The following is a 16,399-nucleotide window of genomic DNA, read 5'->3' as shown; positions in this document are numbered from 1 at the left end:
TTGCGACTGATTCATAGCTGAATGGACGGAATTATTGTATGCAAATTCTGCTAATGGGAGTAGAGATGTCCAGTCATCCTGGGAAAAGGCGGAGAGACATCGTAGATATTGTTCTAACATTTGGTTAATTTGTTCAGTTTGGCCATTTCTTTGAGGGTGGTAGGCCAATGATAGGCAGAGTTCAACTTTCAGGGTTAAGGTAAATTGAACCCCTCGGTCTGACACGATATTGCTGGGCAGTTCGTGTAGCCTAACGATTTCCTTAATAAAAATATGTGCCGTCTCAGGCGCCAACGGAGTTCCTATCATTGGCAGAAAGTGTGCCATCTTGGATAGCCGATCTATCACTACTAGGATGGTAGCAAACCCCTCAGAGGGCGGCAAGTGTACAATAAAGTCCATTGTGATAATTTCACAGGGACGATTAGGAATGGATTGGGGCCTCAGCAACCCCCATGCCTTGGCTTTGTCTCCCTTGCTACGTAGACATACTGTGCAGGATTTACTTAAGTTCTGCAGTCCTGACTTAAGTTGGGCCACCAAAATGATCGCTGGATCAGGTCCATTGTTTTTCAGCCAGTTGATGGTCGTGGAATGTCTTGAAAACTTGGGATCTTACCTCCTGGAGTACAAAGATCTTATCCAGGCGCTTGGCAGATCTTAAATATTCTAGATTCTTATGAACTGTGAAGATCATGATTGAGTGACTAGCTCCTTCCAAAAGGTACCTCCATTCTTTGAACGCCATTTTGATCTCCAAAAGTTCCCTGTTGCCTATATCGTAGTGCCTTTCAGCTTGGCTTAGTTTCTTAGAGCAAAAAGCTACCAGATGGAGCAGAGCTTTTGGGCCTTGGCTCCTGTAGCTACCTCTGATGCATCCACCTCCAGGATGAAGGGAAGTGTTGGCTCTGGGTGTTGTAATACAGGAGCAGAAGTGAACTGCTTTTTTAACTGCTCAAAGGCTGTCTGTGCTTCTTGGCTCCAGAGAAAATGTGTATGCTGGCTAGTGAGTTGGGTAATGGGGGCTATAATGGTTGAGAAGCCCTTGATGAACTTCTGATAAACGTTGGCAAATGTTGGCTGCCCCTGGAAGCTGCTCAATAGGACAATAATATGATTGATGAGATGGTAAAGTGTCAGCTTTCTTTTTATCAAATACATCAAGGAAATGGAGGTAGGCAGGGGGAACGGAATGACTGGCATCTGATGTAGGCTGAACTGAGAGGCACACAGGGAAATTGGTGGGTGTGGGAGTGCCGCAGTGCTGAATACAGTAATTTGATGGGAAGGTGACTTCTTTCTTGAGCCAGTTGATTTGTGGATTGTGAGCTTGCAACCAAGGTATTCCTAGGATGGCTGGAAACATGGGAGATCTCAGGATGTCAAAGCGGATGAATTCCTGATGGACAGAGTCAGTTGTGGTTAGGATGGGAATGGTTTCTTGGGTAACGGGTCCTGAGCTAGGAGCGGTGCCATCTGCTAGGAGTACATTAAACCTTTGTGTTTTAGGACGAAGAGGAATACCTAGGTTCTGGGCAAGGTGGATGTCCAAGAAAAAACTACAGGCTCCCGAATCAATGATTGCCCACAACTTGACTTCCTTTCCAGCCACCTGTAATGACATGGGTAGAACGACATGGGTGGTTAAGGTTCTGGATAACTGTAGATATGAAGGATGAGGCTGGCTGGACTTACTTGGTCGCACTGGGCAGTTGCGTAAGAAATGGCCCATGGCCCTGTGACATAAATGTAAGATTTGAGTAGTTGAGATGTGATCAGTAGAAATATGTCATTGTAAATTTAGTTTCAGTCCATGTTATTAAAGATAAGTGTTCCGAATTCAGTCAGAGACATATGTTCACCAATTAGCATCTGAAAGGACAGAGCATGTCAATAAAACGTTGTCACCTATGTAGCCAGAGATTGCCACCTTCTTGAAATCTAAAAGAAGAGCTCCAACCATTTCAGCTTTGGGAAGCACCAGGAGACCAGGAGAGGGCTCCACTTTGTCTGCTAGCTGTGATTTATATCCACAGATCAGAGGAATATATTTCATCTCTCATAAAAGATACAATATTAGTTGCAGAGAGATGAAAATACTTCCTTCTGATTGGACACACTGTAAGCTACATCTGCATGTAAAACTGTATTTATAGCCTCTGTAGAATTCCAGAAAAATGCAGAAAACAGTTATATGGCACCTGATTGCAACAGCTGAACAGTGATTGGTACTGTCGCGATCAGATTGATGCGCTGGTGTCGGAAATTCTATCCCTGACTTTGTGATTCAAACCGTTTGGTCCAATCGACTTTGGGTACTTCAGTACCCAGAACGTCCTGTGGGCTGGTACAGGGTTGATTGGCCAAGGGCTAATGTCCAGCCTATGTCCATATTTCAATAAATTGAGGACCCTGAGATATGGATGGGGTGATTCGTACAGAGCCATTTCTATTTTACTGGCGAATCGCAGACTTTCTCTAACTTGCTCCAGTCACAGGATAACTCTTAGCAAAAGTTTTATTTCTGCTTTTATTCCCTTTTATTTTATAGTCAATAGCCAATTGTGTGTCTTTTTGTATTTTCTGTATTATTTGTAACTTTTTATACTTTGTACATATTTTATGCACTGCCCACTTTCGGGATATTAAATCATAAAGTTAATAAGTGACTTCTGGATACTTAAGCTCGGGCTCATATCTCCGGAGAGATTATTGTATTACAGTGTCTATATATGCTCGATCTAAGTTCATTGCCAATCTGTATGCAATTGCACTGTGTGTTGGCAGATTGCATGCAGATTGTAAATTAGCAGATCTGACAGATGGAGATCTGTGTGTGTGGTGGCCCAGCAGACCAGTCTGCCAACAAACTGTTGGATGGTGGCAAGCTACCGTTTGTTGTGTGACTGGTGTGGGGGTGTGTGGACAGTGGAATCGTCATTCACACCGGGGTTCTAGCTTGTAGGATAGCTGGAGGAATTCTAGAAGTGTGTGCCAATTGCTAGACTGCTCCCCAACCCTTAGATTGCACCAGATTGTATATAAGATTTGTATCTGCCTGTGTGTGGTCAGCCAGCTGGATTGGAGTGGAGTCTACCTCTAGTAGTGGCCAGATGCAGTGCGGGCTGTGAATGCGTATCATGGCCAGTCTTATATGCTCAAAGTAAGACCCCCTCATCCCTCTTTACCCCAAGTCACGGCCGGACGTGCATACCTCGGTTAGCTAGGCGCCGTGGGCATGTGTGTGCGGTGTGGATCCATGACAGCCCCGCAGTAAAGGCATAGGTTGCCGTGCCGTCTGCGTAATCTTTCCTCTGGAGATAAGGTTGGTCAGAGAAGGCCAATTAGCATGGGTTCTACTTCAGGAGTGCCGATAGGCGGAGAAATAGGGACAGAATCCACTGGTCTTGGAACCCTTGGCAAAGGGTCTGGGTATGTTCAGAATGTCTCTCCTGTAGCCGTCGATCCAATTAGGTAGCGAGTTGAATTAGATTCTCCAAGGAGGAGGGAGCCTCCATCCTAGCTAATTCGTCCTTGAGGGACTCAGACAGACCTAGATGGAACTGGTATTTTAGGGCTGCGTCATTCAACCTGGTATTGGCGGACCATTTGCAGAATTCCACAATGTAGTCCTCCCCATGCCGTCGGCCTTGTTGTAGAGCATGAAGGGTGGATTCAGCAGTAGAGGTCCTCTGGGGGTCATCATAAAGAGCTGCCATGGCTTCAAAGAATGTGATCACTGAGTTTAGCGCTGGTTCTTTTGTTCCTAAAGGCTGTGTGCCCATGATTGAGGTTCGTCAGATATGACAGAAATGATGAACCCCACTTTAACTGTCTCAAGTGAGAAGGTCCTGGGTTGCAGTGCAAAATACAACTCACAAGCATTCTTGAAGGCTCGGAATTTACGTCGGTCCCCAGGAAGCGTTCCGGAATGGTAACCCTGAGTAGTACCACAGCGGGTGTAACAGTGGAAAGCGAACTGGCTGGTGCCACTGTAGGGATAGGACTAGGCAATGGATTCTGGTCTGCAGAAGTCGCAGCAGTAGTGAGCGAATGAAGATGTCCCTCCAGCTGAAAATATTCCTCCTGCAGATCCTTGACCACTTGCGTAAGTGCCGTCATCTGTTGGCACAGGGCCTCTAATGCGGAAGCACCTCTCTCGGCCTCAGACATAATGGCTGATTGATACTGTCACATACCTGGTGAGAGATGCCAATGGAGAGAGGGCTTCCCTTGCGGCTAAGTTCCAGACTCCCCTGAGAGTGGGACAGCAGGAATCAGGACCAAAGTGGCACAGGTCACCTGTAGGAGTGCTTGTTGGTGGTCCACCCAGGAGCACAGCTGATGCACTGAGATGAGGTCTGCAGACAGGTGGTGCCTGTGTGAGGTATGAAAGCCCTTCCGGGGAACAGGATTACTGGATAGCCAGTTCAAAGCCAAGGTCTGGTACTGGGTGGAGATCAGAACAGACATAGTCAGATGGGATAGCCGAGATCATACACAGAGGAGCAAGAGAGAATATCTGTTAGCCAAGCCGAGGTCATGCACAGAGGAGCAAGAGAGAATATCTGTTAGCCAAGCCGAGGTCAGGTCAGGGTTTAAGCAGAGAAGACAGGTCCAGGAGCAAGCCAAGTCGGTAACAGGAAATCACAGATCACAGTAGAACAGGAACAAGGTACTGGGGAGCCAAAGATCAACCAGCACTTGAGAGTAGTGCAGGGCTTCCTTATAAAGGCTGTTTGCCACCAAATTTGAGCCAATGTGAACTTCTGCGGCCATGCAAGGTACTGGCAGGGTTGCCAGGTCTCCTAACACCTCTGCCAAGGACAGAGCCCTGACATCTGTCCCCTCTACCCTCTGGCACCCGCTGAACTGTGCCCACAGATGGGCAAGCAGAGCCGGAGAAGCATAGTAGGTACAGGGGAGGTTCACACAGACTGGGTGGCAGAGGCTGGCACCTGAAAGGAGAGCCCTGCGGCTTGCCCACAGCAGGAATAAAGAATAAAAACAATACTTGCCCGGCCCCCAGAACTACATGTCCCGGGCGTCGGGTGATGTAAAGTGAACATCCCTGCATGATGAGCCGACATTGACCTCACAGCACTGCCTCAGAGCAAACTAGTCATAGGAAGGATCAGATTTATCATTCCTTGTCTGCAGATCTAAAGCTCATCAAAACCAGTTCAGAGACCAAACAAACCCAACAGAGAAAACGGGGCCCCGGACCTCAAAATTGTAGTAAACACTAAACAGCCCAAACAAAATGTCATCCCATGGCGGTAGTAGTTCTTCAATGTCCATCAGCCCTCCTATTCCCCCCTCACATCCACATCCTATTATTGTGTGACCAATACCATCCAAATCATTCTTACTTTCATTTCCCAAAGTTATCCGTCTACAAGGAGACCTGTATAGATCACATGATGGCACCAATGAGGATGGAGGAGGACCGGAGTCACATGACTGAGAAGATACTAAACCTCACCCTGGAGATCATCTACCTGCTGACTGGAGAGGTGAGGAGGATTCTGGGAGGTCACATGACATCACTCTCATCTCTATTATTAAAACACAGACCTGACCGGAGAGGTGAGGAGGATTCTGGGAGGTCACATGACATCACTCTCATCTCTATTATTAAAACACAGACCTGACCGGAGAGGTGAGGAGGATTCTGGGAGGTCACATGACATCACTCTCATCTCTATTAATAAACCACAGAGCTGACTGGACAGGTGAGGAGGATTCTGGGAGGTCACATGACATCACTCTCATCTCTATTAATAAAACACAGACCTGACCGGAGAGGTGAGGAGGATTCTGGGAGTCTAACATGATATTCCTATTGGTTCCTCAATGCAGAGATTTCCTCTTCTGAAGTCAGGTGATCATATGACCATCACAGTGCCTCCATGTGACTCCCTAAACCCTGAGAGACACAACATGCAGAAGATTCTAGAAGTCACCAAGAAGATGATGGAGCTGCTGACAGGAGAGGTGAGCGGTGCCGGGAATTCTGGGACATTCTCCAATCACTGATCATTATCAGTATCATTAGGATCTGTACATTATCTGCATTGTTACCATTGATGTCATTTTTATTATATATTCAGAGTGGAAACCTGAGAGATCCTAAAGTTGAGGTTAAAGGAGAGATGAAAGAGGAGGAGGATGAGGATGGGGGGATGGAGGAGTCAGAGCTTCTAAGAGAACACAAAGATCTGTACCAGGACACCATGGTGGAGTCATCCAGCTACAGGAACCCACCAGAGAGATGTCCCCGTCCTCTGTATTTCCGGGATTCCACACAGGAAGGTCACACCATCCCTCACCATCATCAGGTAGATGAGGAACAATCACTGATAGTATCATTAGGATCTGTACATTATCTGCATTGTTACCATTGATGGGTTTTGTATTATGCATTCAGAGTGGAATCCTCGGGGATGAGAATATTGATGTTAAAGAAGAGTATAAAGAGGAGGATGAGGAGTATGGAGTGATGGAGGAGTTTTCAGAAGGACACAAGGATATGATGGAGCCACCTAATACCAGGAACCCACCAGAGAGATGTCCCCGTCCTCTGTATTCCCAGGATTCCACACAGGAAGATCACACCATCCCTCACCATTACAAGGTTGGTGGGATGGAGCATCTAGAACATGGACTTGTGGAGATAATATTTGTATTTTTCATGTTAGCTTATATTTATATATTATGTGAAATTTCTAATTTTCTTGGTTTAGGGTGAAGATCTGATAAATATAAAAGTTGAGATAAAAGCAGAAGAAGAAGAGGCGTATGTGAGGGATGATCAGCAGTCTATGGAGGAGGATGGAATAACGGGGACATTTATAGAGGAGGACACTCCTACAGAGATCAGCACAGGTGGGTCATGAACACTAAATACACTTTTATACTCTATGTTGTACATTCCATACTCCTGACCCCTGCACCATATACTCTGTTGTACATTACATACTCCTGACCCCTGCACCATATACTCTGTTGTACATTACATACTCCTGACCCCTGCACTATATACTCTATGTTGTACATTACATACTCCTGACCCCTGCACTATATACTCTATGTTGTACATTACATACTCCTGACCCCTGCACTATATACTCTATGTTGTACATTACATACTCCTGACCCCTGCACTATATACTCTATGTTGTACATTACATACTCCTGACCCCTGCACTATATACTCTATGTTATACATTTCATACTCCAGACTCCTGCTTTCCCCCCTCCCCCCACTGCTATATATATACACATAATATGGATTCTCTCATGTTACACCTATTTCCTCCCAGCTGGACATTTTATATCGGATGATGTGATTGGAGCACAGACTTTTACATGGTGATAATAATGTGATAACATCCTCCAACTTTGGACCCTTAAACAGAAAGTGATAATGAGGGAGGAGTCAATACCCCAATGATGGTGATCTTCAGGATCAGTCCAGTCTTCATCTTGGTTGTTCTCCCCCCATCCTCACTCTCTGACCTCTGGTGGGGCTCAGCCCCGCTTTTCTTTGTGACTAAATCATGGACTAAATAAGGAAGTGCAGTACTTCTTGTGTTGGGAAGATGGCGATGAGTGATAGAGGGGGTGGGGACCCTCGTCCTATAATCCCCTCATCACTGTCCCTCCTATAAAAGACAGTTCTGGTTGTTTCCTCACTCTCTGACTAAGGTCCATGAATAAAGAAATGACCTGGTAGGAGATCAGAGGAGACATTTCCTAGTTCCCTTGAGGGTGGAATTGTAAGCTCCTCAGAGAACAAGCTGCCTGATGTGGGCGGAGTCCTGGTTTGGGGGAACCAATCAGCTCCTGTCTAGTAATCCTCTTTGTCTTTGTATTTTAGTCCATGGCCGGGAGATGAGGAAAACCTCTGAGGATTGTCTCACTTTGTCTCCAGACTGGAAAGTAGAAGATGAGGACATCACACAGTATAGTCCAGGAGAAAACCCGGCTCCCTCCAATGTCCATCCGGCACCACCCAGTGTAGATGGACCATCGGATTCCTCGTATCCTGAGGAACCTCAGACTGTGCGGGACCGGGCCGGCCTTCCAACAAGGAAGAGCTTCTCCTGTACTGAGTGCGGGAAGATTTTCTTTTCTAAATTCCTTCTTAATGTACATAAAAGATCTCACATAGGAGAAAAGCCGTATTCCTGTCCTGAGTGCGGGAAGGGTTTCCATTTTAAATCCCATCTTAATGTGCATAAAATAACTCACACAGGAGAGAAGCCGTATTCCTGTCTTGAGTGCGGGAAATGCTTTTCACGAAAGTCCGATCTTTACAAACATCAGAGATATCACACGGGGGAGAAGCCATATTCCTGTCCAGAGTGTGGGAAATGTTTTTCACAGAAGTCTCATCTTTCCAGTCATCAGAGATCTCACACTGGGGAAAAGCCGTATTCCTGTCATGAGTGCGGGAAATGTTTTTCACAGAAGTCCAATCTTAACAGACATCAGAGATCTCACATGGAAGAGATCCGTGTTCCTGTCTTGAGTGCGGGAAATGTTTTTCAGTGAAGTCAAATCTTTGCATTCATCAGAGATGTCACACAGGAAGAAGCCACTTTCCTGTCCTGAGTGAGGGAAATGTTCCTCACTGAAGTCCTGTCTTCCTGTACATCGGGTCCCACACAACCCTGGAGGTGTATTAGTGCCTTGAGTTCTGGAAATGTCTTCTAGATTAATGTTGCTGGACATCCCAGCTCTCATGTGGGGAAGAAGCACACCCTGATATACACCTCAGATATACTCCATGGCTGATCTTCATCATGGAAGAAACCGTTCATAAGGAGATCAGAGGCCCCCAAAGACATGGATGAAGTGTGGGACCGGGTTGGCCATTGATGGCAGGAGAAGAAGTTTTCAATGTATTTTCCATGAATGGAAGACATTCCAGCAGCTCAGATGTGATCCTAATAACATTGGTTCCCCCATTCACACAGGAGGAATGGACATGCACTTTCACCAGGTGAATGGTTCTACACATTCTTTATGAATAGACCCCCAAATGTCAGGAGACGTTTCTATAAAGACGGGAAGTATGGAGCAGAGAAATGAAGAGACCTCCCAGCAATGTTATTACCAGGCTGCAGCTAGGGGGAGCTCTAATGTCACCCCAGCAGAGTGATCCCATCTAGCCCACATTAACCCTCTCACTGCCAGAGCTGTTTCTGCATGATTTTGCACACATGGGAAAATGCAGATTTTGGTCCTGAAGATGAGATAAACCCCCAAACATCTATTCTGTGACATCAGAGGCCCTGGAGAATAAAATGGTGGTGATTGTTAAGGTGTTCCCCGTACACAGATTCCCCTTCATATCCGCCTTTATTTCCTCCTTTCCCCCATTTTCTATGTTGGGATCTTTTCTACAATACTTTGTTATAATAATGGAACACGTTGTGTATTGTATTGTACACCAATAATAATGACTCCGCCCCCACATTCCAGACAAGGGATCTTCCTGACCAATTGGATTTTTATGCTTCAATCTTGTTAAATGTAAAATTATAATAAAACATTTATTGAACAAAAACTATTGTGTGTGTCGGTGCAATGACGGCAAACTTCAATATAGAACATTGCTCCTCGGTGACACCTCACACCCTTCAATAACGGCGCAGAGTGCGGGGGTCAGCAGTATATCCTATACAGCCCACCATACAGAGTGCAGAGGGGGGCTGTAGTGTGCCCCCCCTCCTGATCCATACCAAGCCACATGTCCACAACATGGGGGTCACCTTACCAGGGGGGATTCCCCCAGGCATAGCACCTTGTCACCTTGGCTGGTGGCTGTGGGGATCTGTGGGTGGGGGTCATATTGGATTCTGGAAACCCCCTTTAATAACAAGGGACCCCCATATACCGTTCCCCCATGTGAATGAGTATGGGGTATATAGTACCCGACAATAGCACCAGCCCAATGACAGCTCCCTGAACTGTCATCATCTACATAAGTGAAGGGACAGGGATGGTGGGACCTCATTACCCAAATGTGACCAGTGACCATATTTGGTCAGTGATGTCACTGCTATCCCCGCCCCCTTCCTTACATGGTAGGGATTCCCAATGACATCACTGATTCCTGGGGGTGTGGCCGCTGTACCCATCCATGTCTTCCTCAGGCACCAGTGACAGCGGGAAGCTGTTATATATAGAAGTGGTAGAAATGTCTCTTCTATATGTGATGATCGGCTCCTGCAAAACACGGGACCGGAACAGGCAAAGTTTGGTTTGTACTGTTGTCTCATCCCTACTCTCCGACAACTGAACCCAGAGATCATCCCAAGTGGTCATTGTATTTGTCCCTTACATTGGTGACCAATGGGAGAAGGACCCCCTTATATCAGTGGTCAGTGTAGTGGTCCCTTACATTGGTGACCAATGGGAGAAGGACCCCTTATATCAGTGGTCAGTGCAGTGGTCCCTTACATTGATGACCAATGGGAGAAGGACCCCTTATATCAGTGGTCAGTGTAGTGGTCCTTTACATTGGTGACCAATGGGAGAAGGACCCCTTATATCAGTGGTCAGTGTAGTGGTCCTTTACAATGGTGACCAATGGGAGAAGGACCCCCTTATATCAGTGGTCAGTGTAGTGGTCCCTTACATTGGTGACCAGTGGGTGAAGGACCCCCTTATATCAGTGGTCAATGTAGTGGTCCCCTACATTGGTGACCGATGGGAGATGGACCCCTTATATCAGTGGTCAGAGTACTGGTCCCTTACATTGGTGACCAATGGGAGAAGGACCCCCTTATATCAGTGGTCAGTGTAGTGGTCCATTACATTGGTGACAAATGGGAGAAGGATCCCCTTATATCAGTGGTCATTGTATTTGTCCCTTACATTTGTGAGCAATGGGAGAAGGACCCTCTTATATCAGTGGTCAGTGTAGTGGTCCCTTACTTTGGTGACCAATGGGAGAAAGATCCCCTTATATCAGTGGTCAGTATAGGGGTCCATTACATTGGTGACCAATGGGAGAAGGACTCCCTCATATCAGTGGTCAGTGTAGTGGTCTCTTACATTTTGTGACCAATTGGAGAAGGATTCCCTTTGATCAGTGGTCAGTGTAGTGGTCCCATACATTGGTGACCAATGAGAGAAGGATTCCCTTTTATCAGTGGTCAGTGTAATGGTCCCTTACAAAAGAATAGAAGGTCTAAAAAAAACTAAATGTGAATGAATCACCAGGACCAGATGGCTTGCATCTGAGAGTCCTCAAAGAATGAAGCCAGGTCATTGATAGACAGTCATCCCTCATCTTTAGGAAAGCTTACTGACCGGAATGGTGGCAGCAGATTGGTGAAAATCTAACGTGGTTCCAGTATTCCAGAAAGGGCCGAGATACATATCTGGAAGCTCCAAGCCAGTCAGCCTAACATCAATAGTTTGTAAACTATTGGAGGGATGATAAGGGACCATACCCAAGAATGTGCTGATGAACATAGTATCATTAGTAGTACCCAGCATGGATTTATGGGAAAAGATCGTTCTTGTCAGACCAACCTATTAACAATCTATGAGGAGGTGAGATGTGATCTGGATAAAGGAACCCCCGTGGATGTAGAAGGAACGAGGATTGTGTCACTTCCAGAGTCACTCAGATGTAAACAAGCCATTTCCAGCTTGTGAAAGCATCAGAATGAACTGATCTTGGTTTGATCGGATGTTTTTAAGGTCAGATTGGGATCTGGGGTCCAATAGACTGCAGATGTCTCAGTAAAGAGAACCTGTCTGATAGCAATAAAAGTAATAAATAAATTGGTACAGTGCAAAAATAAAAAAAAACTTTAAGAAATAATTAAAAAATGAAAGCACCCCCCCCCCGTGTTTGCACACAAAGGCTAACACATACCGAAGTCCACCACGCATTGTAAACGGTGTTCTCACCACACGTGTCTCCACACAGGTATGGCTGGAAATGTCAGAGTGAGAGCGATAATTCCGGCATCAGACCTCCTGTGTACCTCTACACTGGTAACCTGAGTGACACCTATGGGGGGTATTTATGCCCCGTAGTTTGGCCCCGTTCCACTGGCGTTTGCAATTTTAAAGTGTGACATGTTAGGTATCTATTTACTCGGCATAACATCATCTTTTACCCCAAAACGGTATTATATTGTGTTTGCTGCACTAACATTAGGTAAAGTTTCTTTTCTAAAAAATGTACATTAAAAAAAGCTGCAGAAATACGGAGCGACAAATATTGTACCAGCAACCATGTTACTCTCCAGGGTCTCTGCTTATATATAATATTTGGGGGCTCTCAGTCATTTCCCAGCAAATAATGACTTTTACATGTCGGAATGTCAGAATTGGCCGGGTAGGGAAGTATTAATAATAAATACAATAAATAATCATCTCCTGACATTTAGGAGTCTATTAATAAATGGAACAACAACTCCCCCAGGTAGAAGTGCCGGTACAGTCCATTCCTTCTGTGTGAATGGGATGGGGGGACCAATGGTAGGAGGATCTTTGCTGAGCTGCTTGAAGGGTTTCCATCCATTTCACATGGAAAATACCACATTTGTCTATTGGATGGTGAGAATTCCTAGGATACGTAGTGCCATCTAAAGGCCAAATGCAGAATTTCCCATTTTAAATCAATGGCTGGTTTCATAGTGTTGGTTTAATCCCCTGATTCCGAGCACACGCAAAGTAGCGGCCTCTCAGACCAGACCTGGGATTTTTTCCGTGTGTACCTGTCTTTGTGCTGGGAGCACACTGCATGGCGCACTCCCAGCACAAAGACCGGGGTGTCAGTGAGAGCCCCGGGTCCTGGAACTCTCAATTCTGGGTCACATGATCGCTGTGATAGCCCCTGATTGGCTATCACAGTGATCAGTCACTATGAAGCCCACCCCCTTGTTTTCTCAATTTGAATGGAAGAGAGATACATTGTATCATTATATATGTTACACGTTGTGTAAAATACCGTATTGTCTTGATATTTTATTAACTATTTTATTAACTTGTATTGGTGAGAAAAGCTCAAAATAGAAAGTCCTTCCAACTCTTGCATAAACTCAAAAATCTCTCCTGGTGCATCTAGGATCTCCCCATCCAGGTGAATGGCGCATGCGCAGCACGACAAAATGGCGCCGGCGTACTGCGCATGCGCCGGTCACCGGCAAAATGGCGGGCACATCAAGCGTGATTGCCATTTCAAATTATAAATAGCAGTGAGAGGATGTCTGTGCTGTAAGCCCTGCACCCTTTGAGAACGTGCTTAGCACAAAACGCGTCAGGGCGGCTACAGCACCTGGACATCCATTCCATGATTGCGCACCAAGTTTTAAGAAGGGACTCTGGAGATGTAATAGTGTCAGATGCACCATTGAACCAGGATTGATGACCAGTGAGAATTAGTGAACGCAGCTTCACCTGGATGGGGAGATCCTAGATGCACCAGGAGAGAGGATACTTCTTTTATGCGTATTTTAAACGCACTTCTGGTGAGTGCGCACTTTACTTATTTCCTGCTCACCTTTGGATCATTCACCTTTTAAAGGGGACCTGGCAGAATTGACACATTGCACCTCATTGCATGTTTTAGGACATTTGATTGAATATTGTATTTATGACGAATATATGACTTCATGTCCTTATTTGTTCTAGTATTTTATTGATGTTTTACTATTAGCGCTGCACCTTTTTTCTATAGATGTATTAGTCTTCTTCCCTCCCCTCAGAGTCTGAGTGAAACTTTAGCTTACAGAGATGGGGGAGGGATAGCTAGACTAATTACTACCACATGTTGCTAGAATGTAGAGAAAAAACCCAAGATAACAACTCAATTATTCTATTAAGATCCAACTCATTCATACTTATGTTAGTACTGTTAATAAGCAGATATTAGGTTAAGGAAAGCTTCTAACATTTCCCTCTCAAAATGATCAATTTATCAAATCTTAATCATTTTCCTTATCTTAATCCATTATACACATTCTCGTCACTTTCGTATCCATTCATGCGTTTTAGATCTTAAGATAACTGATCTGAACATATATTCAACTTGATTCTATAATGGGAAAATTAATTATTTGATAAACCTTTTGTTTTGTATCACATAAAAATATTTTTACCCTTATTATTTTCCTTTCACCAAATAATTGATCCCCTTAATAAATGTAACATTATAGCACAATACTTTAAAGTATGTATGTCACTTAAAGAATAGATGTTTTACATTTTCCCTCCAAAATATATGTGTAGCACACAGTTCTATAATCCATACATCTTTTCAAATTACCTTATCAACATTTAAACATAACATATGTTCCCTAACTTCAATTCATTCATGTATATCAAATGTTTTTTTTTTTTTAAATATACATATAACAATGTATTCCGAGATACCACTTGCTACACGTCTGGACATGCCTTGGTCTATCACCACGGCTTATCCTCTTGGACATTTAACCCATGTTTTGCCCTGTTGACTGTCTTCATACACACCACGTCTTAAGCTATATGTCTATCTTTCTAGCACGACTCATTCAACATGAAGTGAGCCATTTATCCGCAAGTATACACTCTACTTCCCCATTTTATCTTACCCAAAGCCCTCTGTTATAGAGTCATTGTACAAATCCTGTGACCCGACTTGTATCCGGGAATATTGCATGGCCTTATACTTCCTGCTTCCTGTTCTATGCTGACCTGGATGCAGTTCTCTTGTACAACATGATTCCTCACACCAGCAGCTTGTGTTGTCTTCATTCCTGTACATGAAACATGGTGTCAGAAGTGACTGGAATCAGGACTGAGCCTCTTGTTTGGAGCGCAGCAGCTTTGGGAAACACAGGTTTGTGAACTACAGCCTGAGACTGAGGATTGTCTGAGATTTGATAGCTCAGAGGCTTCCTGACAATATGGCTGCCATGAATGGCATACCTCCCCCAGAGGGGATGACAATGACTGGGGATTGGAGCAGCAATTGGGAATCTTTCAGAGCTGAATGTGAAGATTATTGTCTGGCTACAGGCTGGAATGAGAAATGTGCAGGAGTGCCGGCAGCAACCCTGAGAAGAGTCATGGGCAGTGAATGCAGGCATGTGTATAAACACAATGTGACCCTCACAGCAGATCAGCAACACAATGTTACAGCCATTGTAAATGTACTGGAAGATGATCTCATACCTGCTACAAATGTCATTTATGAAAGGGATGTGTTTGGATGCTGCAAACAAGAAGAGGGAGAATCTTTGGATCACTTTGTTACAGAGAAAAGGCAGCAACTTGTGAATATGGCACTCAGAGACCAATTGATAAGGGACACAATTGTTGTTGGTATAGCTAGCGAGAGAGCACACGCAGGCGCCTCCTAAGAGAACATGACTTCACTCTACACACAGCCATTGAGACGTGCCGTACAGCAGAGCTCACTGACAGACGTCTGAAAGTTATGGAACAGGACAGACAGCAGACCGACAGCATAAACATTACAATGCAGCATGGCAACATGAACAAACTTCAGCAACGCTGCCTGATGAGCACAAATACTGCCAACCCTACAGCTTGCAGATACTGTGGGACTGTGCATGAAAGAATTAAAGAGCCGTGTCCAGCTTATGGGAAGTCTTGGAAGTCTTGTGGAAGAACAAACCATTTTGCTAACATTTGTTTGTCAAGTAAACAACGGCCATCAATAGGCAAATGACACAACGTGGAGAACACATCCACATATGAGGAAGAGACACACACCACTGAAGTTATATACAGCAGTGAATTGATCGGCCTACCTCCCCCACACACACACCACTGAAGTTATATACAGCAGTGAATTGATCGGCCTACCTCCCCCACACACACACCACTGAAGTTATATACAGCAGTGATGGGCCTACCTCCCCCCACACACACACCACTGAAGTTATATACAGCAGTGAATTGATCGGCACTGTGCAATCCAGAGGAAAGAAATGGTTTGTCACTTTACATGTAAATAATAAGCCCCAATCCTGTCACCTCCATTCAGGAACAACGTGGGATGTAATGTGCTTAAGAGACAAAATGGTGTCAGCACCAGAAGCACGTCTACTGCCAAGTGACACCAAGTTAAAGTTATATTCCGGTGCGATGATGAAATCTCTAGGGCTCTTCAAGACAGAATGTGCCATACGTGGACTAACACACAAGCTGGAGTTTGAAATTGTGGAAGCAGCCAAAAGCCACTGTTGTCTGGCTCATCCTGTGAGCGTCAAGGGCTGATACGTTTCTCCGTCCCTGCAGAGCTTAATGTGATGGACAATCTATCCAAGGGGCCCTTGACAAAACAACTGCTGCTAAAGGAATTTAGTGATGTGTTTACTGGGCCAGTAGAATCTGTAGCAGGGGAAGTTAATTT

The 16,399-nt window shown here is 45.0% G+C and overlaps 1 pseudogene; it reads left to right on the top strand.

Moving 5' to 3' along the window:
• LOC149435387 (uncharacterized) overlaps positions 1-16,399 on the top strand; it is a 127,777-nt pseudogene that overhangs the window by 49,152 nt on the left and 62,226 nt on the right.

The sequence above is a fragment of the Staurois parvus genome, unplaced genomic scaffold (genome assembly GCF_062004578.1).
Source record: "Staurois parvus isolate SC_StPar_1 unplaced genomic scaffold, SC_StPar_1.0 ptg001525l, whole genome shotgun sequence".
Taxonomy (NCBI): domain Eukaryota; kingdom Metazoa; phylum Chordata; class Amphibia; order Anura; family Ranidae; genus Staurois; species Staurois parvus.
The sequence above is the reverse complement of the archived record's forward strand: the minus strand, read 5'-3'. Positions and strand labels throughout refer to the sequence as shown.